This window comes from Procambarus clarkii, chromosome 51 (assembly GCF_040958095.1).
Source record: "Procambarus clarkii isolate CNS0578487 chromosome 51, FALCON_Pclarkii_2.0, whole genome shotgun sequence".
NCBI classification, from domain to species: domain Eukaryota; kingdom Metazoa; phylum Arthropoda; class Malacostraca; order Decapoda; family Cambaridae; genus Procambarus; species Procambarus clarkii.
Window position 1 is genome coordinate 17,885,535 of NC_091200.1, and position 24,364 is coordinate 17,909,898.

A 24,364-nucleotide genomic window follows, 5' to 3' on the forward strand; every position below is an offset into this window, starting at 1 on the left:
CCGAAGCTTATCGGCTACAACTTTTGTGTTGTTGGGTAATTGTAAATGTAATTGTAATCGTAATTGTTGGGTAATCGCTCTTCACATGGCTTTGATTCGTACGCCAGCCTGTTTCGAAATAAATCACATCAATTTTTTTTGTACGAAACGATAGTCGAAATTTCTTTTTATTGAAACGTAGTGATTTTACCTAGGCGCATATACATGTTTGTCCCCATCTTCCCCAATCCTCCTAGTCCGGGTCTACGACGAAGCTTCTTATTCTTGATTTGCTCACTAGATCTGTACCTGACAAAGTAGTGAGTTTTATTTCCTTGTGTATGCATGTCTTTCAGATACTTAGTTGAGGTCAGATTTTTCCTGAATGTTTGCGTCGCATATAATAATTTACAAACTTATGTATGATGCTATATTTTGCTATATAATATTTTAGTGCCTCCTTGCCAAAGCTATCATTTAAGATTTGTTCCGTATCTGCGAGTAACTTTTCAACATCTTCAGCACGATAGCACAGTTTGAGATGGGTGGTGTTTTCTAACGGGATATAAGATTTTATTCTTAAGGATTTTTTTGGACAGAGAAGTTTCCCAAGGAGTGGTCCTAGTACACTACCCCTGATGTACCCAGGAGTGATCCCACACCGTGTGCGACAGGACAGTCAAGGGGGAGTCTGGAGTCACCAGCACAGACAGTGTGAGACAAAATACACAAAGAATTCAATCGACTTGAGAATGGTCCAGGACGGACCGAAACGTCGTCGTCCCTTCAATTTCTAGTGTGTGGTCTGGTCAACATACTTCAGCCACGTTTTTGTGACTCATCGCCTGCACAAAGAATTCCATTCACCTGAAATTCCATTAACGTGATGTATCGATGAGAAAGTCAGTAGGTACCGTGAAGAGGTTTCGAACCTGCACACTGCGGACTCCCAAGCACACACGCCTTAGACCACTTCACCACGGCATGTTCAGAAGCCATGAAACCTGGGATTCAAGTGAATCCCTGAGGCTTTACCTGGAGCCAAGCCAGGGGTTCCATACAGTACCCGCCTGCACTCACTGATACATGTTGTTAATGAGATTTATTTATACATCTGAAGAGATCCGTTGGGGGATACAACTCCTATACAACAGCCAGAGTGCATGGGGGGGGGGAGGGAACGGTGTATGAACACCCCTCTCCCCACTGACTTGGCTACAGTGGAAGCCTCACGAACCCCCTAGAGGATTCAGTTGAATCCCAGGTTTCATGGCTTTTGAACAAGTCATGGTGTAGTGGTCTAAGGTGTGTGCTCGAGAGTATCCAGTGGGCAGTTTCGAATCATCCTAATGTCTTCTACTGATCTTCTCTATTATTATTATTATTATTATTATTATTATTATTATTAAGTTGTATACATACAATATCAAAACCAACTCCCTCGTGCCTCGTATTGATATATATAGATATGACCCACAGGTAAATTCAGGTAAATATAGCACTTCATTATATAGATAAGATTGAGAACTGACCAAAAAAATTAAGTAAAATTATTAAGAAAAATAATTATGAGAGTAATGACAATATTTAAAACAAATAATAATACTTGAATATTATTTTTTGTCCTTGTTATTTGTTTAAGTATTAGTAATAAGGGGGAAGGCGACAGCTTGTCGTCTATGTACACTGCTATGTACATACAGTGCTATGTACATTGCCATGTACATACAGTGCTATGTACATACAGTGATATGTACACTGCTATGTACACTGCTATGTACATACAGTGCTATGTACACTGCTATGCACATACAGTGCTATGTACACTGCTATGTACATACAGTGCTATGTACACTGCTATGTACATACAGTGCTATGTACACTGCTATGTACATACAGTGCTATGTACAGTGCTATGTACACTGCTATGTACATAGTGATATGTACAGTGCTATGTACACTGCTATGTACATACAGTGCTATGTACACTGCTATGTACATACAGTGCTATGTACACTGCTATGTACACTGCTATGTACTTACAGTGCTATGTACACTGCTATGTACATACAGTGCTATGTACACTGTTATGTATATACAGTGCTATGTACACTGCTATGTACTTACAGTGCTATGTACACTGCTATGTACATACAGTGCTATGTACACTGCTATATAATGGCTTCTTTTTGTGTGTGTATATATGCTGAATGATGAAGAAGGTCCCCTATAGTCAGCCCAACCACTTGGGATGGACGGTAGAGAGACGGTCTCGCTTCATGCAGGTCCGCGTTCAATCCCCCGACCGTCCAAGTGGTTGAGCACCATTCCTCCTCCCCCCCCCCCCATCCGCCCCTACCGTTCTATCCTAAATCATTATCCTGACCCCTTGCTGGTGCTATATATAGTCGTAATGGCTTGACGCTTTCGAACGCAGCACCACTCCTGTGCCAGGTAAGTCCACTACGGGCTCACCATAGCCCGTGCTATTTGCTCCGCTCCTGTGCCAGGTAAGTTACGGGCTCACCATAGCCCGTGCTACTTGGAACTTGTTCCGAGTAGCTGAACCTATAACAACAATGACGCTTTCCCCCTGATAATTCCCTTCCCCTTCCCTTATAGTCTGCGGTCATCGGAGCGATGACAAGCGTTGAACACCTCCTACTCGTTGAACACAAGGCCTGTGTTTAACGACCATCCTGTATATGAAGACGATTAAAGAAAGCAAAAGATGAAAAAATATTCAAACGACAAAATTTAGATTTAATGAGCCCAACACAATTTGTTTCGTTTCCAAGAAATTCCCGAAGCAATAACTAACGAGTGAGCACCTGAATGGTGTAGTTAAGTGGTCTGTACGTTGGTGGCACCATTAGCGGATATATAATGCTTCCCGTTGTCGGGGCTAAGAGGCCTGTTAGGCTTGTCGACTGTGCCATATCCCAAAATGCTGTCCACAACAGTTAGCTAACTCCCAGGCACTTACATATACTGCTAGATGAATAGCGACATCGACAGTAAAGACACATAAAAGTCAGATACATCGACGTGTATGGCCCTGCTCGGGAATCGAACCCGGGACCAATTACATGCGAGCCGACAGCCAAGTCTTCCCCCCAAGTTACAGGTCCCTATTAACATAAATGACACCGTTAACGGATATATACATCATTAACACCATTAATTGGTATATTTACAAGTGGGAACCCTTAACGGGAATATAAATGGTTGAGATAATCTTTAAGCTTCAAGCTTAATGTCTAAGGTGGCGTTTGATTTGACAGGCTGTGGTTGAGATAATGCTAAATTTGACCCTATTTTGCCTATTTTGCATGTATAATTTTGAGTTTGACACCATGTTACGAAGATAAGATGTGTACTAACACTTGTGATGTGATAAGGGAGGAGGAGGAGATCTAGCTCACTGTGTGATGAGATTTGTTGAAATTTAACACTTTTGGGGGATTAGTTATAATACGAGGGTTTCTGGCTGACATTTTGTTTTAAATTAATACTTGAGGAACTTAAGGTTGGCACTAACGTTTAAAGCATAACACGAGCGTTTGAACTTAACACTTATATTTGAGTTTGGCATTAATATTTGAGCAAGACACTAACATAAGAGCCTTACCACTAAAGTTTTTTTTTTAAGCTTGACACTAAAGTTCGAGCTAGACACATAAGATTGAAGTTGACCACTCTATAATGTTCGAGCTTTTTTCACCAACGTTTGAACGTAACACCAATATTTGAACTTGATACTAGTACTTGAATCTGGCACTAATATTTGTACTTAACACTACCTAGCTGTGATAATAATTTAATGATATAATTTGACAGTGCTTAGCGAAGATAATGCCTAAATTGGCCTACACTGCGGCTGAGATAATTGCAGGAATTTCCGCAGAGCGTGTATGAACACCGGTAAATTTAGCCCGGTGGGATTAAGATGAAATGAGCCTTTGACAATAGCTATCAGGTTCACGTGTAAATTTGGATGAAAATTCACTCCGAGTTGTGATTACAAACATTATAATCTATGTCGTACAAGAGTTAGTTGTACACTACCAGGGGGAGCTGTATAAAGTTCCGTTCTAGTATTATCTATAAGTCCTTTTCATTTTTGGGATGATGCTTCGTAAATGTATTTTAGCAGCTGGAGAGCGGGCGGTGGGGAAGACACAGGGGTTACGAAGAGGACTTCACTGTATTGACAGACGGCGACATTGTCGACAAGCGGACGATTGTCGAACATCCACACTCTCGGATAACAGATAAACGGTGCCACCCACTGACTACGGTGTTATAGGATTTTACAGCCCCGCTCCTGTGTCAGGTAAGTAAGTCCACTGCTCGGGCTCACCATATCCCGTGCTACTTTTAGAACTTTTGTTCCGAGGAGCTGAATCTAAAACAACAACAGGATTTTTTACGGATGACTTCCTTTTCGTCGTCAGTACCTATTCTTTATTGTACCTATCCCTCTGTTCCTCCTCTCATTTCTCCCTATACATCTTGTTCACCTTCTGTCTCCCCCTATTTCTCCTTTTTATTCTCCTCCTTATGCTCCAAGCCTGATTAACGTCGAGCGTTATGTGCTAACTGGAGACAATTTGCGAAGTCCGGTGAAGAATGTAATGGGTTTGATTAATAGGAGAATGACTCGACCGGTGTTCTTCTCGCGGTCCAGCGACACTGGGGATGTTATTGTATGAAGAACACGACATAACCGCGAACACGACGCGGTCATGAAACGCAAAAATGCCAAGTTCACTGCATGCATTAACAAGTGTTCGATATACCTGCATACATACGACGCAGATACCAGTATGTAGTGTACGTTCAGGACGCAATTGTCGATATTCCTCATCTGTATGACGCAGTTAATGATTCATAGCATGTGACGCAATTTGAGCACGTATAAGACGCAAATTACCGTTATTCATGCATGTATAGGACGCATATGAAGCTGTTCAAGCATGTTTAGGACGCAAATGACGCTATTCATGCATGCAATTGACGCAAATGACGCTATTTTTACATTTATAGGACGCACATGATGCCATTCATGTATTTATAAGACGCACATGATGCTGTTAATGCATATATAGGACGCTTATAATGTATAGGACACTTACGACGGTATTCGGGTACGCATGAGACACAAATGACGCTTTTCGTGCATATATAGGAATAATATGACGCAAATATGACGCTATGTCTGTGTATGTTGCGTCTGCGTCCATTATATCTGCGTCAATTGTATTTGCGTACGTTGTGTCTGCATACATTGTCTGCTAATACAAGCAGTCTGGTGTACTGCAGAATGATCGAATATAATAGCCAAACCCGTCCAGAATTATTCAACTAGGCCACGGATGATTTCGTAATTCTCGAATACGAACGCTCATGCTTTCTAAAGTAATAAATGCATTTACCGTTGAATTTCGTACATCCTGGATCCGTAGAGTGAGACCCGCCGTAATAGCGAAGTTAGGAGGACCGGCTTCAATGACTTCTTTCAGTAAAAGGAAGTCAAAACATGGAAGGGGAAAAACAATTGCGCGTTTCTGGCTCAACACCCGCGTAAGAAATTAAATTAGAAACCTGCTCCGGTTAATGTTTTAAAAGCCGTATTATATGGGGAATCTGTGACTGGGCCAATTGCCTATATAGAGAACCCTGCTTAACTGATTCAACAGGATAAATTAGGAGAGAATTGAGAGACGTGGATGGGAAAAATTAGGCTTGTCGGATTAGGTAGAATAAGAGAAGATTTCTAAATCGACTGATTAAGAGATTCGAGTCCTTCTAGAGAGAGAGAGGGAGAAAAAAGAGAAAGATAGAGAGGGGATGAAATAGAAAGAGAGGGGGGGGAGGAGAGATTGATAGACACTTGAAGCGTCAGAGTAGATAGGTTGATGGACAGGGATGTATCTTAACATTCCCAAAGGCAGACTGATGATAAGAATGCTCGGCAGACTGACACAACAAAGAGAGGGATGGGGGATCGAGCCTGGCTCTAAGACGCCCAGACGGGGGTCACATATAGACAGAATAAGAAGCTCAGCCTCATGATAGAAGAGACAGAGATAGATTAGATTAACAGATGTGGAGATCAAGGGAAATGGACTAACAAGTGGTGGGGAGAGAGAGAGAGAGAGAGAGAGAGAGAGAGAGAGAGAGAGAGAGAGAGAGAGAGAGAGAGAGAGAGAGAGAGAGAGAGAGAGGTAGTGGACATATGTAAACAGAGTTGTGTTATGAATATAGAAATGTTCTCTGAAGTTATATAAGGCGCAGGTCAGCATTACTGGAGGCTTACTCCATTTACACTCAAAAGTAAAAAAAAAAAATAGGGGGAATTAACACATCACTTCAGTTTATTACTGGCTAATTGGCGGGACCAGGAGCTGGAACCTGATCCCATTAGGTTGTACGTTATTTTATAAAATATATACATACATAAATACAAACATAAATCCATATGTACGTACGCATATGCATACATATATATATATATATATATATATATATATATATATATATATATATATATATATGTATATATTATATATATTATATATATATATATATATATATATATATATATATATATATATATATATATATATATATATATATATATATATATATTAGGAGAAGAAAATATCAAGGTGTTCAGTGAGGATCCACAAGGTCTTCTCTGAGTACTCTTTATTTTCTTCTCCGAGGCTATGGGTCCCTACACTTGCACCAGAGGTGGTACCCCTTCTAGGTATTTAAAAAAAAATTATATATATATATATATATATATATATATATATATATATATATATATATATATATATATATATATATATATATATATATATATATATATATATATATATATATACAATGTATTGATAATTTTAATAGCGAATATACAGTGTATAAGACAGACAAACAGGCCGCCAGATGCATGATAGACGGGTATAAGGAACAACGGGGAGGGAACTCGATGAGAGATCCGTTCAACCATTAGACAGGTATAGCGAACACGTTCATTGTAAGTCGATTGTTATAGTGGCGCCAGCTCCTGTCTCTAGCCTGGTGCTAGAGAGCAGCACTGAACGGACATTTTGGCGTCCGTGCGACCCCAGACGTACATGTGACCCCAGACGTACATGTGACCCCAGACATCCGTGCGACCCCAGACGTCTGTGCGACCCCAGACGTCCGTGCGACCCCAGGACATGTGAACACCGGCGAACGAGCCTCTCCACTATGACCAATCCGTTCTACGTTACACGAACCCGACGACTCGCAAACACAGCAAAGTTGTGGCGTTCTTGAGCAGTGTGGAGGCTGGGACGGATTACATACGGATTATCCTGGCACACACACACACACACACACACACACACACACACACACACACACACACACACACACACACACACACACACACACACACACACAGCGTTGCCATAACATTATTATATTCATACGACATTTAAACAATGTATAGGTAACGACGTATTGCACATTTTAAGACAGTAAATTATTTCCCCCCAATGGCTACTGTTTTTGGGGGGTTGTGGGAAGTGCAGTGTGGAATTGGGAGAGATATAAAAGGTTTATATCAGCTGGGGGGGGGGGGCGGTCAGAATGCGGTTAATGTCAGGAGGATTGTTGTCGGGAGGGTGCGGTTAATATGGGCTGGGTGGACCGGATGCGGTTAGTGTGGGTTCGGAGGTCCGGGTGCGGTTAGTGTGGGTTCGGAGGTCCGGGTGCGGTTAGTGTGGGTTCGGAGGTCCGGGTGTGGTTATTGAGCTTACCGGTCAAATATAATCTCAAATATAATCTAATAGAGCGTCGCATTTTGACACATGCTTCACCTAAGGCCAAAAATCGCCGTACTAGAAAATATTCGTGGCTTGCGAAATTGATGTACTGTCCAGTTTCCTGTTTTGTCCCGTCGTTTTCTGTTTTGCACAACTGTCCCGTTGTGGTGTTTCGGGTGAGTATGAGTCTTGTTCCATGTTGTTCCCGGGTGATGATGAGTCTTGTTCCATGGTGTTCTGGGGTGATGATGAGTCTTGTTCCATGGTGTTCCACGATAGCAGTTTGGGTGGGGATGTTTGGGTTTGAGTGGGCTTCTATGCAGTTTGGGTGGGCTGGGTTAATCTAGGGTGGGTTGAGGCTTGGTGGGCTGTGGGCAGGCAGCGGACATTGATACCTTAAGTAATCGTTCAGTTGGGCTGCACAACCCACCCAAGGTTTAAATCCCAAGCCATGACCCGCGCTAGGGGAGCCACGGTCAATATAGACTCCTAATAATTAAAATAATTATGCTTATTTATGTGTGTGAATGTGTGTGTGAGTGTGTGTGTGCGTATTTACTGTTTTGGTATCTGCAGAATCGAGCTATTAGCTCTTGAACCCCGCCTTTCTAGCCAATTTATTTTTCCTCTATAATGTCTACTATATATATTGCTAACGCACGCTAAAACACACACACACACACACACACACACACACACACACATCCCAAGAAACCAGCCCGTAGCAGCTGTCTAACTCCCAGGTACCTATTCACTGCTAGGTGAACAGGTGCATCAGAATGAAAGAAACTGCCCCTTTGTTTCTGCCTCGGCTGCCTCTGTGTGTGTGTGTGTGTGTGTGTGTGTGTGTGTGTGTGTGTGTGTGTGTGTGTGTGTGTGTGTGTGTGTACTCACCTATACTCACCTATATGTGCTTGCAGGATCGAGCATTGACTCTTGGATCCACACACACACATGTGTGTGTGTGTGTGTGTGTGTGTGTATACTCATCTAGTCGAGCTTCGGTTCTTTGGTCCCGCCTCTCAACTGTGTGGCTGTGTTTGTGCCGCTCAAAACTAAATTAAACCAAACAAAACCCTCCCTCCCTTCACACGGGAAGGGAGGAAGGGAAGGGCATAGGGTAAGGGAGGGAGGGGAAGGGGAGGGAGTGTGTGGGGGCAGCTTAGAGACTGAGGGTGGGTGACGGCAGCAGTAATTGGAGTTATTGAAAAATTAGCTCTAAAAAATTATCGTAACATGCCATCAATCTTCTCTCTCTCTCTCTCTCTCTCTCTCTCTCTCTCTCTCTCTCTCTCTCTCTCTCTCTCTCTCTCTCTCTCTCTCTCTCTCTCTCTCTCTCTCTCTCTCTCTCCCTCTCTTTTTCTCCACCTGTTTGTGCTCTTTGCTTGTTAGGTCTGCCAATAATATTGTGATCACAGTGTTACACATTAATGATGTTAATTTCATTATTTATGTATTATTATTATTTTAATTATTATTATTATTATTATTATTATTATTATTATTATTATTATTATTATTATTTTAATTATTATTATTATTATTATTATTATTATTATTTTAATTATTATTATTTTAATTATGGTGATTATTTTAATTATTCTTATTATTAAGAAAATCCGTCGGAGCAGTGACGAGGGTTCGAACCTATGCGGGGAGTGTTCCTAGGCACACGCTTCTGCCGACTAAACCACGACATGTTCAATAAGGATTGCCAAGCCTGGAGTTCGACGGAACCCACGAGGAGGAGTTCCTGTGGGCTCGCTAGAAGCGTAAGCGTGGGGATACCCACTGACGCAGGTTCGAATCCTCGCCGCTGCTGCTCCTACGGATCTTCTCACTGATGTTGTCACGTTAAGGGTGTTTACTCTGGTTATTATTATTATTATTATTATTATTATTATTTAAATTATTATGATAATATTATTATAATTATTTTTTATGCAAATTATTGTTATTTTTTTATTTTTAATATTAAAATTATTATTATTCTCACAATATTTTTTTATATAGAAATCCCTACGACTAGAGTAGACTTTAATTACTTTATGACGCTTCACTTGTATGGACTTCGGTAATATCTACCCTCCAGACCGACGCTGTGACATCTACTCCTAAAATCTACTGTCATCTACCTCCTCGTTACATCGTTAGCATTTTTTTTATAATTTTAATTATTATTATTGATAACAACTGTTTACAGCAACTGTGATAAAATAATTACCTTAATAATAATAATTATATTAACGACGATGAAGGGGAAGGAAAGACCTACAATATGTTGTATTAAACCCCAAATTTTGGGTGTATTATACATTTCTTCTTAAGGTGTTGTATTTACACAGCGTTTGTATGAAGGACTCTTCTTCATCGTCATTTAAACACTACGATATTATAGTAAGTTTCTCAGTATTAATAATCTAGATAATTCTAATAATTATTAGAATTAGAATTATAGTTCTAATAATCAAAATACTGTAATAATAATAATTAATTATTATTATAATTTTATTATTTATTTTTACTTGTGTCTTTCTTATTCTAATAATTCTATTATCTTTTAAAAAATTTATTATTATTGGCGTTAAATCGTTTGAAAATAAAACAGTATATATAAATTATTTATTTTAAATTATTAAATAAGTCGCGTAGATATTTTTGTAATATTATTCCTGAATATTTTAATTTATTATATATTATTATTTTTTTATCTTATTATTTTATAGTGATGTTTTTTATTTTATTACTTTTGTTATTTGTAGAATTACTTATAATTTTTAGGGGGTTTTATTTTATTTTTCAACATTAGTAGGTTCTGAAGTTATAGGTGATGAAGTGGAAGTAGTTTCAGAAGGTATAACATCCTCCCATGTAACATCCTCCCAGGTAACGGCAGGGAATATCCTCCCAGGTAACACCTGTTAATATTCGCCCAGGTAACGGCAGGGAATATCCTCCCAGGTAACACCTGTTAATATCCGCCCAGGTAACGGCAGGGAATATCCTCCCAGGTAACACCTGTTAATATCCTCCCAGGTAACACCTGTTAATATCCGCCCAGGTAACGGCAGGGAATATCCTCCCAGGTAACGGCAGGGAATATCCTCCCAGGTAACGACAGGGAATATCCTCCCAGGTAACGGCAGGGAATATCCTCCCAGGTAACGGCAGGGAATATCCTCCCAGGTAACGACAGGGAATATCCTCCCAGGTAACGACAGGGAATATCCTCCTAGGTAACGACAGGGAATATCCTCCCAGGTAACGGCAGGGAATATCCTCCCAGGTAACGACAGGGAATATCCTCCCAGGTAACGACAGGGAATATCCTCCCAGGTAACGGCAGGGAATATCCTCCCAGGTAACGACAGGGAATATCCTCCCAGGTAACGGCAGGGAATATCCTCCCAGGTAACGACAGGGAATATCCTCCCAGGTAACGGCAGGGAATATCCTCCCAGGTAACGACAGGGAATATCCTCCCAGGTAACGGCAGGGAATATCCTCCCAGGTAACGACAGGGAATATCCTCCCAGGTAACGACAGGGAATATCCTCCAAGATAACGCTGCCAACGCTTACAGTTCACTTTCCACCAACATTATGTCGGTAAATCCACCATGCCACTTTATCTAACTCCTTCCCACGTTCCAGTTCAGGATTCATCGGAGCATTTACGTGACCATTTACGAAACATGTACATCTTTCCTCATCCATGGAGACCAAGTTTGAATTTATTTAAAAACAAAAATTATGAGCGCCAAAGCGCTACGAAGCGAGTTTATATAAATCTCGTAATCCATAGTGGGTACCGTTTTGGAGCTCGCAAACTGTTTAATAAATACAAAGTAAGGGAGATGAAGGGAGAGATGTAAGGGTTTCGTTAAGCGGACAGGTGAATGCTTTGATGAACCCCGATGCTGACGCTCCAGCATCACGTCGTCCCCTCCGACATCACGACGTCACCTCCGACATCACGTCGTCACCTCTGGACATGTGTCGGCGGAGTGCCTAACCGCTCTAGACGTCCTGTCAGCGTCTTAATTGTCTAGCACCTCTGAGCCCGCGTCAGGACAATTCACTACCACCTCCCGCGACACCTGCTTTCACTCGAGTATACTAGCGCATTAACATCATATCATCTTTCACTCGAGTATACTAGCGCATTAACATCAAATCATCTTCTTTCACTCGAGTATACTAGCGCATTAACATCATATCATCTTCTTTCACTCTAGTATACTAGCGCAGTAACAGTATATCATCTTCTTTCATTCGAGTATACTAGTGCATTAACATCATATCATCTTCTTTCACTCGAGTATACTAGTGCATTAACAGCATATCATCTTCTTTCACTCGAGTATACTAGTGCATTAACATCATATCATCTTCTTTCAATCGAGTATATTAGCGCATTAACATCACATCTATACCCCTTTCACTCGTGCACCTCAGCACGCGTGTATATATATAGCGCTGATTACTTCTACCATTAAATACCCTCGCAGAAATATTTTCTATGGCAGCGCCCTCTGGAAACTAAGAGATGTTCTAACATCAAACTAAGAGATGTTCTAACATCAAACTAAGAGATGTTCTAACATCAAACTAAGAGATGTTCTAACATCAAACTAAGAGATGTTCTAACATGAAACTAAGAGATGTTCTAACATCAAACTAAGAGATGTTCTAACATGAAACTAAGAGATGTTCTAACATCAAACTAAGAGATGTTCTAACATCAAACTAAGAGATGTTCTAACATCAAACTAAGAGATGTTCTAACATCAAACTAAGAGATGTTCTAACATGAAACTAAGAGATGTTCTAACATCAAACTAAGAGATGTTCTAACATCAAACTAAGAGATGTTCTAACATCAAACTAAGAGATGTTCTAACATGAAACTAAGAGATGTTCTAACATCAAACTAAGAGATGTTCTAACATCAAACTAAGAGATGTTCTAACATGAAACTAAGAGATGTTCTAACATCAAACTAAGAGATGTTCTAACATCAAACTAAGAGATGTTCTAACATGAAACTAAGAGATGTTCTAACATCAAACTAAGAGATGTTCTAACATCAAACTAAGAGATGTTCTAACATTAAACTAAGAGATGTTCTAACATCAAACTAAGAGATGTTCTAACATCAAACTAAGAGATGTTCTAACATCAAACTAAGAGATGTTCTAACATCATCGTCCAGGATATTCTGCAGACAAAATAAAGTACAAAATTCCAGCAACAAAAATAGCAGTACAAAGCCCAGGTCAAATCGGTGTCCCTCCCGGACACACAAACACACAAACACACTCGATCTGTGTTTGTACAGAGGCACAAACAACACGTCTAACAACATTATTACTTTCCGCCAATGCACCCACTGTACTGTCAGCGCTTCACACCTAAATCAAGAGCCAAAGTAAGCACACACACACACACACGCGCACAAACACGCGAGCACACACACACACACATTAGGAAGTGATGTGGTGGAGGCTGACTCCATACACAGTTTCAAGTGTAGATATGACAGAGCCCGATAGGCTCATGAATCTGTACACCTGTTGATTGACGGTTGAGAGGCGGGACCAAAGAGCCAGAGCTCAACCCCCGCAAACACAACTAGGTGAGTACAACTAGGTGAGTACACACACACACACACACACACACACACACACACACACACACACACACACACACACACACACAACACACACAACACACACACACACACACACACACACACACACTTACAAATTCCCTAACATCGAATATAAAACGATTGTTATGCCCTTTCAAATATACAAACACACTAACACTTTCCACAGACCTCCAAATAGATTAACAACGTATTTAACACTTCCAATCCATAATAACACTGTGTTTATCACACCTTCCAGCCCTTTTTCAAATACACTAGCAACCGTATTTAACACTACCTCCGGGGGGGGGAGGGGGTTTATAAGTGCGCGAAAATCGCATAAAACCCATTTCCAGGACATGCTAACTTGGCAGCGCTTGTCGCGATGCTTGTAAACGCGCTAACGAGGCACCTGAACCCGGTCGCCGCTCGCCTTAGTACACGGGATTACACGTAACGCTAACGTCTCTCTCTCTCTCTCGCCACACGCCCACCCAGGAGGCGCTGGTCCGCCCTCAGTGGAACGCTTCTCTCTACTCTCTGCACGCCCTTGTAGGCGGTCTCCCCTGGACACGCCGTGCACCCGTGCCCTGCCCACGACACGCCCTCCAACGGCGCGAAGGACGTGTTCACGCCCTGTGTGTCAGCGCTGTTGAGAAATGGACGCCAATTACACATACAGACAAGGGAGTTGCTGCCAATTAGTTATTATTCTCAATTACTTTATTAACAAGTCCCATAAAGCAGCGTAATCAGAGTGAGCAGTCTCTTTCTCTGTTTCTCTCTCTCTCTCTCTCTCTCTCTCTCTCTCTCTCTCTCTCTCTCTCTCTCTCTCTCTCTCTCTCTCTCTCTCTCTCTCTCTCTCTCTCTCTCTCTTTACCGTACTACTACCCCCTACATGAGGATTTCTCTCACTACCACTACTAATGAGAACTTCTCACCGCCACCACAACTACCGCTACACGAACACATCAACACATCACCATCCTAACACATGAACATAACACACAACACCACCACCGCACGAGAACACCGCCGCAAACCAATAACACCACGACGTTGAGGACATCACTCCCCGCACCATCCCATAACAACCACTACTCAACAACATCACACCCACTACCACTACCACCACCATCACCACCACCACTGCTGGACGACATATCACACCACTTCATCAAGACATCACCACTACATGAGAACATCACGCCCACTACTTTAAGGACATCACACCCACTACCACCACCATAGCCTGCCTTATCTTTATTGACCAACACAACCGCAAACACTGACCTCTCCCCCCCCCTCCCCTCCTCCTTCCCCCTCCACACCCTCCTCTCAACCCCCCCCCCCACCACCACCGCGATAGTAAGTCAATCCATAGGTGACTCTAGCTATAATCTTCTGCTCAACTCCCCTATATATATTCTATCCTCTTCTCATGCCGTTAAAACAACATTTCAATTATAAACCATTTGCATCATGCAGGGGAGTGAGCAGGCGCCTTAAGACCTGTCCACCCCCGTGTTGTTCCAGAATTTTATCGATTTTTTTATGGGTTTTATAGATTTCTTTTAATTGCCGGCGAGATATTTAACGACGGACGGAGGAAGGTCGTACGTCGACGTGTTTTAGAGACGACAGGTCGTGCCCAGACACCAACCCCCTCTTCCTCTGCCTCCTCCCTATCCCCCATCTCTTCCATCCCCCCCCCCCCCTCGCGACTATCCTTCCCCCGGGAGGGTGGGTAGGGGGGGGGTGGCTCGGATGGGTCAGGCTAGAGTATTCCATCAATTGACGACGGACATGTCTTGTGACAGTCTAACGTTTACGAGGTGAGGAGCGACGCGATCCGGCCGGCCAGTCTCTATCCTGGTCTCTCCGGTGCGGACCTCGCATCTATCATCATGTCTCTTCCAGCGCCGGGCGTTCACTCCTTGTTATTCTATCTCTTGTGTCTTTCGTTTGTTCTGTGGCTCTTTCTTACACATTCTTTCCCCTTTTTTTTTTTACCTTTACTCTCCTTGCATTGCCCTCACTCACCCTTTTACGATTCCCCTCACAAGTTTCTTCATGCATCATTCATTCTTATTACATTCTTAACTCATTCTCTTTTAAATTCTCCGTCTCATATTCTCCCTTAAATTTTCTTTCTCTTGTTTTTACCTCTTTTTATTATTTTTTTGTGTCCTTTTCTTTCATTACCCCTTCATCTCTCTAGTCCCTTCCTATGTGCCTTATTTATATTTTCTAACTGTTTCTTACCCTTTCTTTCTATGCATATACTTTTTCTTCAAAGATTTTTTCCAAAATCTTCATGAGTTATTAAAGAATTTATTTCTGCAGCTCGTGAAGTTACATGTAATTCTTTATATATATATATATATATATATATATATATATATATATATATATATATATATATATATATATATATATATATATATATATATATATATATATATATATATATGTATATATATATATATATATATATATATATATATATATATATTTATATAAATTTAAGGTAATGAAGAATATAAATATTGCCAGTTGAAACAACTTTACAATTCCTTTTCTTGTATTTATCAGTGAGTTAAATTATATTTGAGGGTGTGTGTGCGTTTGTAATTTTTGTTCTTAAAGAAACCAAAGTGATGTATTCTCTATATGAAGTCGTAGCAATCGGTAACGATCTCAGTATTTTGAAGTCATATCTCTTGATTGTATATTATTACGTTGTCAAATAATTATATAAAATGTTGGTTTTAAATTTCATCTTCATATTTATTTCGGGAAATGCGCTATTAATCAATTATTTTAATTCCACATTAATGTCCAAGGCAAAAAAAAAATTAATTGAAAATAATTGTATAAAGATTCAAAGTGACAAGCTTCTGATTCTGTTTCTTTAATGTGATAAAATTTCAGTGTCTTGAGACTGAGAGTGAAGACGGCACTCTGGGTCAGGTGTAGTGACTGGCGGGGGTTCGACCCTTGCCGCCGGTGGCGCCCACATTCGTCTCCGCAAAACCACCAAAAAGCCATGTTTCCCTTAATTAAATATCCCAATTTAACTCTCAGTAAGTCCCAATAGCCCTAAAATAAACAATATACACGAATTGGTAAAGTATACAAAAGGAAAAGACTCAAAACAGAACATCGGCGCTGGGTGAGGGTGCGACCAGCGTCTCCCCCTCTGGGACTGACCACCAAGCAATCTACGGGATCAACACTCAAGTCTTAGGAGTCTGTCACTTGGGCTGTAGTTTCTGAGCTTGTATACACTCACTGGTTTATCAAGGATGGAGACACTGCCTTTGCCAGAACAAGACTTCACTGTATTAGTATCATTTTCACACTTTAACTCCTTCACTTTGGTGGCGTGTTTTGATTGACATTGATGGACAGGCGGAAGACGAGGAGGAGGAAGAGTTCCAGTGTGCGACCGCTATAAGGGGTTGGGCCGCGACTAATATTCCACGCATATCGCGGCGGGAGTGATATAGTGTGCCGGCTGAGAGCTGGATTAGCGCTCCTGAGACGTCCTTTCCCAGAGTTGCTTTTGGAGAAGCGTTTGAAATGTATCCTCAAATATGCTGCGTTTATAATTGCCAAGAGGTCTCATTGTCTGAGATTTAGATGGATACATTCAAGAAGATACAGTCGTCTCGGTACAGTAGTAATGCTTAGGTTGGCTCCAAGATGGACATCTCAGCGCCTCCAGATGAACATCTTAAATATGAGGGTGTTGGCCTTTGCAGTCCGGCGCACAGTCGTCAGCTGATATGGGCCGGAATCCACGGAGATGATTCTTGACAGCTTCACCTCATCCCGTCATCTCGCTGATGGTGGACACACCTGGAAGCTGCGGGACCTGGCGAGCTACAGATGTGTTATACATTCGTCGCCCTCGCTGTCTAAGCCTCCAGTTGACACATCGCGGCGTAGAATAACGAGACTTCGGTGGCGTCGCTGAGATGTGATGCCGGTGTACCAGTCGTGGTGGCGGGAGGTGGAAGGACCCACACGACAGATGAGGAAGTGCCTGGCGAACCGGAGTGCTGCAGAAGAGGCTGAAGAAGTGGTGTCCGTGGCACAGAGGCAGGCAGCGGGGCCGCCTCCCTGGCCGCCCGGTGTCGGCCTCTATGTAAACAAGCCCAGCTCACATCGCTTGCCGCAGCCTCACTCACTACCACCATATCAACTCGCACTATTCACACTTTTTCCGAGGTGGGGGAAACGTGGCCCAGCACCGCCCTGCGCTCCGGCTTACCTGTCATCGTAGGCGAACTCGGCATCTAGCGTGTTGAAATACAGAAGGAAAGCCGCGACACAACTTGTAATCAGAACGGGCTCCATAGGGGCTCCATGACCAACGTGCTCCAGCCACCACCACCTCACACTGAATGGTCCGCGCGGCTGGCTAGCTGGCTGCCTCTGCTACACCACCCGCCCCAGGCCCACCACTCTCCTCCTCCTCCTCTCTCTCTCTCACTCTCCTACCCACCCTCCCTGCCCCCTCTCACACTATGTCTCTCTCCCTACCCCATCTCCCCCTTCCTCCTACTTCTGCCTCTCTCGGAGCGGCTAGCGATGCACACACGCTCTCCCCCGACACTGCTGTCAATCAGTTCGACACCGATCCAACAGCCCTGGATCCCGCGTCACATGAAGAAATAAAACAGCTTATCTTATACCACTACAGTGTAGCTGGTTCTGTAGGGGATAACTCTGAGGTCTTCCTCGCCCATAGACGTCGCAACCTTCAAAACTGCCACCAACGACCTAAAGGAGATCGCTACTGTGTCACTGGCTGCGTTACTTTATCACTTAGTGCTTGTGGAAGCTCTATTTGTCACAGTGCTCTTGGAAAATAGCTGTGGCCTAGTGATCATGGACAATTTCTATGCCACAGTGTTTATGGAAGAGGTGTGTCTCAGTGTTCAACGAGGATCTGTGTCACATCTCTTTGTGCCTCGAGAAGTCTCCGGCAGATGTCTGATAGAAGAGACATTTCTTTAATAACTGAGCTGAGAGATTATATCATCAATAAAGAGAGAGAAGTGTTGACAGACAGCTGTTGCTCGGCCAACGCTGTCGTCGCGGCGTCCAGTACAATCAGTGTGTTGAGAACGCTGTCGTCGCTACGTCCAATACAGTCAGTGTGTTGAGAACGCTGTCGTCGCGGTATCCAGTACAACTGATGTGTTGAGAACGCTGTCGTCGCTACGTCCAATACAGTCAGTGTGTTGAGAACGCTGTCGTCGCGGCGTCCAGTACAACTTGTGTGTTGTGAACGCTGTCGTCGCGGCGTCCAGTACAATCAGTGTGCTGAGAACGCTGTCGTCGCGGCGTCCAGTACAACTTGTGTGTTGTGAACGCTGTCGTCGCGGCGTCCAGTACAACTTGTGTGTTGTGAACGCTGTCGTCGCGGCGTCCAGTACAATCAGTGTGCTGAGAACGCTGTCGTCGCGGCGTCCAGTACAACTTGTGTGTTGTGAACGCTGTCGTCGCGGCGTCCAGTACAACTTGTGTGTTGTGAACGCTGTCGTCGCGACGTCCAGTACAACTTGTGTGTTGTGAACGCTGTCGTCGCGGCGTCCAGTACAATCAGTGTGCTGAGAACGCTGTCGTCGCGGCGTCCAGTACAATCAGTGTGTTGTGAACGCTGTCGTCGCCGCCTCGAGAGGCTGAAGGTGTCCTAGTCAACATGTGGTGACATGTGTTCAACATGTTGAACACATGAGCTTTGGCTCATTATTTCACTTCATGTACAATGAATACTTTAAAAGTAAACGAAACTAAATTGGGAAAAATATATAAACGATCTTATCTGGTTTGGGTGGGGGGGGGGGGGTAAATTATTCTTATATTATCTCGAAGTCAACGGATGCATTTAAATATATTTTTAATATAAATCTTCATCGTTAAAGTGTTCATCTTGCTCTTCGCGTTCGATCCCTGACGGTTCAAGTTGTTGGGCACTGTTCCTTCCCTTTCAGCCTATCCCAGATCTTTGTCCTTGTATACCCATCTTTTCAAGTGCTATGCAGTAGTACTGGCTTAACGCTTTCTCCTCATACGTCACCTCCGCGTAAGTAGTATTTGCGATCTATGGCAAGTTGCATCCGTCAGGCTTCGATATCTCGACTCGCTGAACAGAGCAGGCAACTTGAGTAATTCTTATAAATGAACGATGTGCATAATTTTGCAGGTGAGCGCCCCCGGCCGCTCAATTTGGTGTATGTTGAAGTCCGAGGAATCATGGTATAATTACTGGAGATTTCAACGCCGTAAATAAGTAGTAATCCACGCCAAGGCTTATTTTGTAATGTTGCTTTCACTCTCGGTTATTTTTTTTTTTTTTTTTTGTAATGGTGTTCTACTGTTTTGTGTTCTTTCAATAACAGAAAAAAGTGCGTAATGCTATCAGGCAACTAGACATATGTGCGTAATTAATATGTTATGTATGACAGAATTTTACAGTAATCAGACTGCAAATTATTCAAACGTGTCAATGAAATCAGTTCACTTTACACGTGTTTGGACGAAGCAAAAAAAAAACAATAATTACTAGCGTAACTAAGCCATGTAAATCACGTGAATATGTTCCAAGGTGTGCGTATATACACATCGGCGTGTATATACATATCAACACATACATAAATGCATGTGTTTCTTCAATTATCAACGAGTAAGTTTATTGGCTAAAACAAGGAGCATGTGTATGCATATCAAACTAAACAATGTGTAAATCAATTTAATATATATATATATATATATATATATATATATATATATATATATATATATATATATATATATATATATGAGAGAGAGAAAGAGTAGGCTTGTCCAGATCGTGATAATTAATTAGAGCGGGTGATGATAGACCTAGGGAACTGTACGTTATGAATAGGCCTAACGACGCGCGGGTGATGATAGGCCCAGGAAACTGTGGGTTATGACTAGGCCTATCAAACCGGGGTGATGATTGGCCTTAGGAGCTGTGGGTGGTGATAGGCCTACCGAGCCGCGGGTGGTGATGTAGGAGCGGACGTTTGAGAGGGAAAACGCAGGTGATGACTAGGAAGGTGTGGGGGATGACGTGGGGGGGGGGCGTGGGTGATGACGTGGGGGGGGGCGTGGGTGATGACGTGGGGGGGGCGTGGGTGATGGCTGGGGGGCACAGCCCATCCTCCTAAGGTTTCCTAACGTCAAGAAACTGTCCTACTGAAATGCCCTTATCCTAACCTACCATAGGATCCAGAATAAAAAAAAGGGACAGTATGTCAAGACGAGGAGTCACAATAACGCTGCTGAAATATGTTGACCAAACTACACACTTGAAAATGGAAGGGACGACGACGTTTCGGTCCGTCCTGGACCTCGATTGTGGACCACAATCGACTTGAGAATGGTCCAGGACGGACTGAAACGTCGTCGTCCCTTCACTTTCTAGTATATGGTCTGGTCAACACAATATGTCAATTTCGCCAGCTGCTTCCATTTTCTACTGCGACAATTATTGGTTTTAGGTGAAGTATACGTCAAAATACGGCGTTCTATTAGGAGGACGGGTTGGGGGCAAAATTGATGACTGAGTTATCACTGATGACTGAGTTACCACTGAAGACTGATGACATTAAGGGTTGATTAAGAAGCTAGGTGAGAAATATATTGATTGAAAAATATAGATTAAGTTATCACAGCTACAAAAGTATATATATATATATATATATATATATATATATATATATATATATATATATATATATATATATATATATATATATATATATATATATATATATTGGTAGCAGTCTTTCTTGTAAACATATGTTGTTGAATATGACCGAAAAGGTAAGATTAATAATTCTAACCAGAATTTTCTCAATATTTCTTATGTTTTCTTCACTGTCGGTGGTAATAAAAATAACAATTCTCCGAAATTCATTTTTTAATTGTCTGACGCCTGAACGCGTTTCGTAATTCGTATCACATTTTCAAAGACTTAATTTACACACAAATTATTCGTACTTATACTCTATTGGATGAGGTGACATGGTACAAAAGTTTTTGGGGAGATGAGAAACACAAGACAGAACACGAAACAGTGGGTATAAATTGGATAAGTGAACATATGAATTGAAGTAACTGCAGAAGGTCTATTGGCCCATACTTCCTCTTGCTGCTTCCATATTGGTTCTGGGTCTTGAAGTGGGTAGAATGTAGTTGTGCATTAATTGGCTGTTGATTGCTGGTGTTGACTTTTTGATGTGTAGTGCCTCGCTGATGTCAAGCCGCCTGCTATCGCTGTACCTATCAATGATTTCTGTGTTGTTTGTTAGAAATCTTAACAAACATACATATATGTAACATAGAGGCTTCATGAGCGCGCGAGCCATTAGTCACTAAGAACTCTCTTGATCCAGCCAGGATTCGAAGCCCCACCGGCCTGGATCACGCCCTGGCGTACAAGGCACTTTAACCCCCTTATGGGTGTGGTAGTTACAGTAGCCTGTACCCTAGGGGGTGATCCAAGGCGGCGGGGGTTCGAATCCTGGTTGGGTCAAAAGAGTTATGATACCTTCTTTGGTGTCTTCTTTGCTAATTTTCACATGGGTACTGATGAAAATGAAGTCCTTTTTAACATAAACCTAAGACGTGATATCTACTGTGGGTATGTGGTTGGCATATTCTTGCAGGTACTTGAGATATATATATATATATATATATATATATATATATATATATATATATATATATATATATATATATATATATATATATATATATATATATATATATATATATATATAGTGCTTGCTACAGCTTAAGGATGCATTCGAGCGACGCTCTATACTACGTTTCACTTACAAAATGGCGAGTGGAGATACGATACCATTCCACGATGTATCAGTCTCAGAAAGGAATAGTGGCCCTCACCCCTACAGTCTGAACAAACGAAACCAACATAAGGATATGTCTTAAAGCTAGTGGTAAATTCTTGCCAGGTACAAGCGAAGTGTTGTCGATGCCTTTGTTAACCGTGCTCGCACACACATCTCCAACTGGAGGAAGACTGACGAGGAACTCACTGAAATAAGGCAGGTCCTAGTCTATACTGGATACTCTAACGGGTATGTCAAAGAGATCATTGAAAGAAAGATGATCCACCATACTACCTCTGACGAAACACCCAGCAATACAGCATCTGTCCCTGCTAGTCATTTTTTCCCACGGCTCACAGAACAGAGGAAAGAGTCCCGAAAGACATAATTGATAGAAACGTGACCCCTACCGACACCAACCAAAAGTTCGAGTTAACATTATATTAGAGCAGGTAAACCACTAACTTGCGCTTGGAAAACACCAATATACATGAGTGTAGGCTACATTGCCTGGAGTGTCAGGCTTGTAGGGTAGAGAGTCAGGGGTGTAGGGTAGAGTGTCTGGAGTGTCAGGGGTGTAGGCTAGAGGGCCTGGAGTGTCAGGGGTGTAGGGTAGAGTGCTTGGAGTGTCAGGGGTGTAGGGTAGAGTGCTTGGAGTGTCAGGGGTGTAGGGTAGAGTGCCTGGAGTGTCAGGGGTGTAGGGTAGAGTGTCTAGAGTGTTAGGGGTGTAGGGTAGAGTGCCTGGAGTGTCAGGGGTGTAGGGTAGAGTGCCTGGAGTGTCAGGGGTGTAGGGTAGAGTGTCTAGAGTGTTAGGGGTGTAGGGTAGAGTGCCTGGAGTGTCAGGGGTGTAGGGTAGAGTGCCTGGAGTGTCAGGGGTGTAGGGTAGAGTGAAGCGAAACGTCTCTAAAGAAACTAAAACCACTAATTCCTTCACATGCCCACTTGGGGACTGTCAGCCCCCGACCATCGCAGTATATAGACAAGACAGCAACATCAATCTCAAGGCGACTGATAATACACAAACAACAAAGATTCCATCAAAAAATATATAATCTCTACATACAACCAGATCATCAGCACACATATATCCTAATAAACAATACTGAGAAATTAACAGATACAACGACAAGAGACGATTAGACATCAGAAAAGTTCTGCCTTTCAAACAAGCTAAATCAACTATCACCAGTCAGTGAACACTCACATTCTACCATCGTCAAGACTAAAACAGAAGATCCAGCAAGCCTCCCAAGCCATCATAAGAGCACAAGAAATAGGGAAAGTGCTGAAGGCCTATAGGCCTATGTAACACCTTACTTTCACCTCGTTATTGGTGACATAATCGGTTGATTTAGGTAAATTGTATCCATTTCTACTCTGTGTTTGGAAATGTAAATAAGATCAGCGAAGTGCAATTTGAACGGTTACGGTGAAGTGGTTACGGTACTCTTTATCCTAGGTGATGATCCCTGGAAATACAGGTTCGAACCCAGGTCGGGTCAAAGAGTTCTTCAGCGATTTATGCTTGAGGACCTTGGGCTTCTTTCATATTTGTAGTCTCAGCGAGGCGAGAGCTTACTCCAAGATTTCATGAACAACAATGATGGATTAGTCAGTCCTGGAGTTTAATAAACTCCAGGACTATCCCATCTCTATAGGCAATCGCTGGTGGTTATTGAAATTGAAATAAATTTATTGAGGTAAAATACACACAAAGGGATGAGGTAGCTCAAGCTATTCTCACCCCATTCAGTACATCGTGTTAATACATACATACACACACATCACAAACAATAAACATATTACCAAACATTCTGAGAGATAAACATATACATTTCCTCTGGTGGTTATAGTACTGTGTACGTCAGGAGTACCTGGATAGGGGTTATGGGAGTTCTTCTACTACCCAAGCTTGGCCCGAGGCCACGCTTGACTTAGGAAAGTTTGGTCCAACAGGCTGGGTGTGGCACACAGGCCCACATATCCACTACATTCACTGGAGAATAG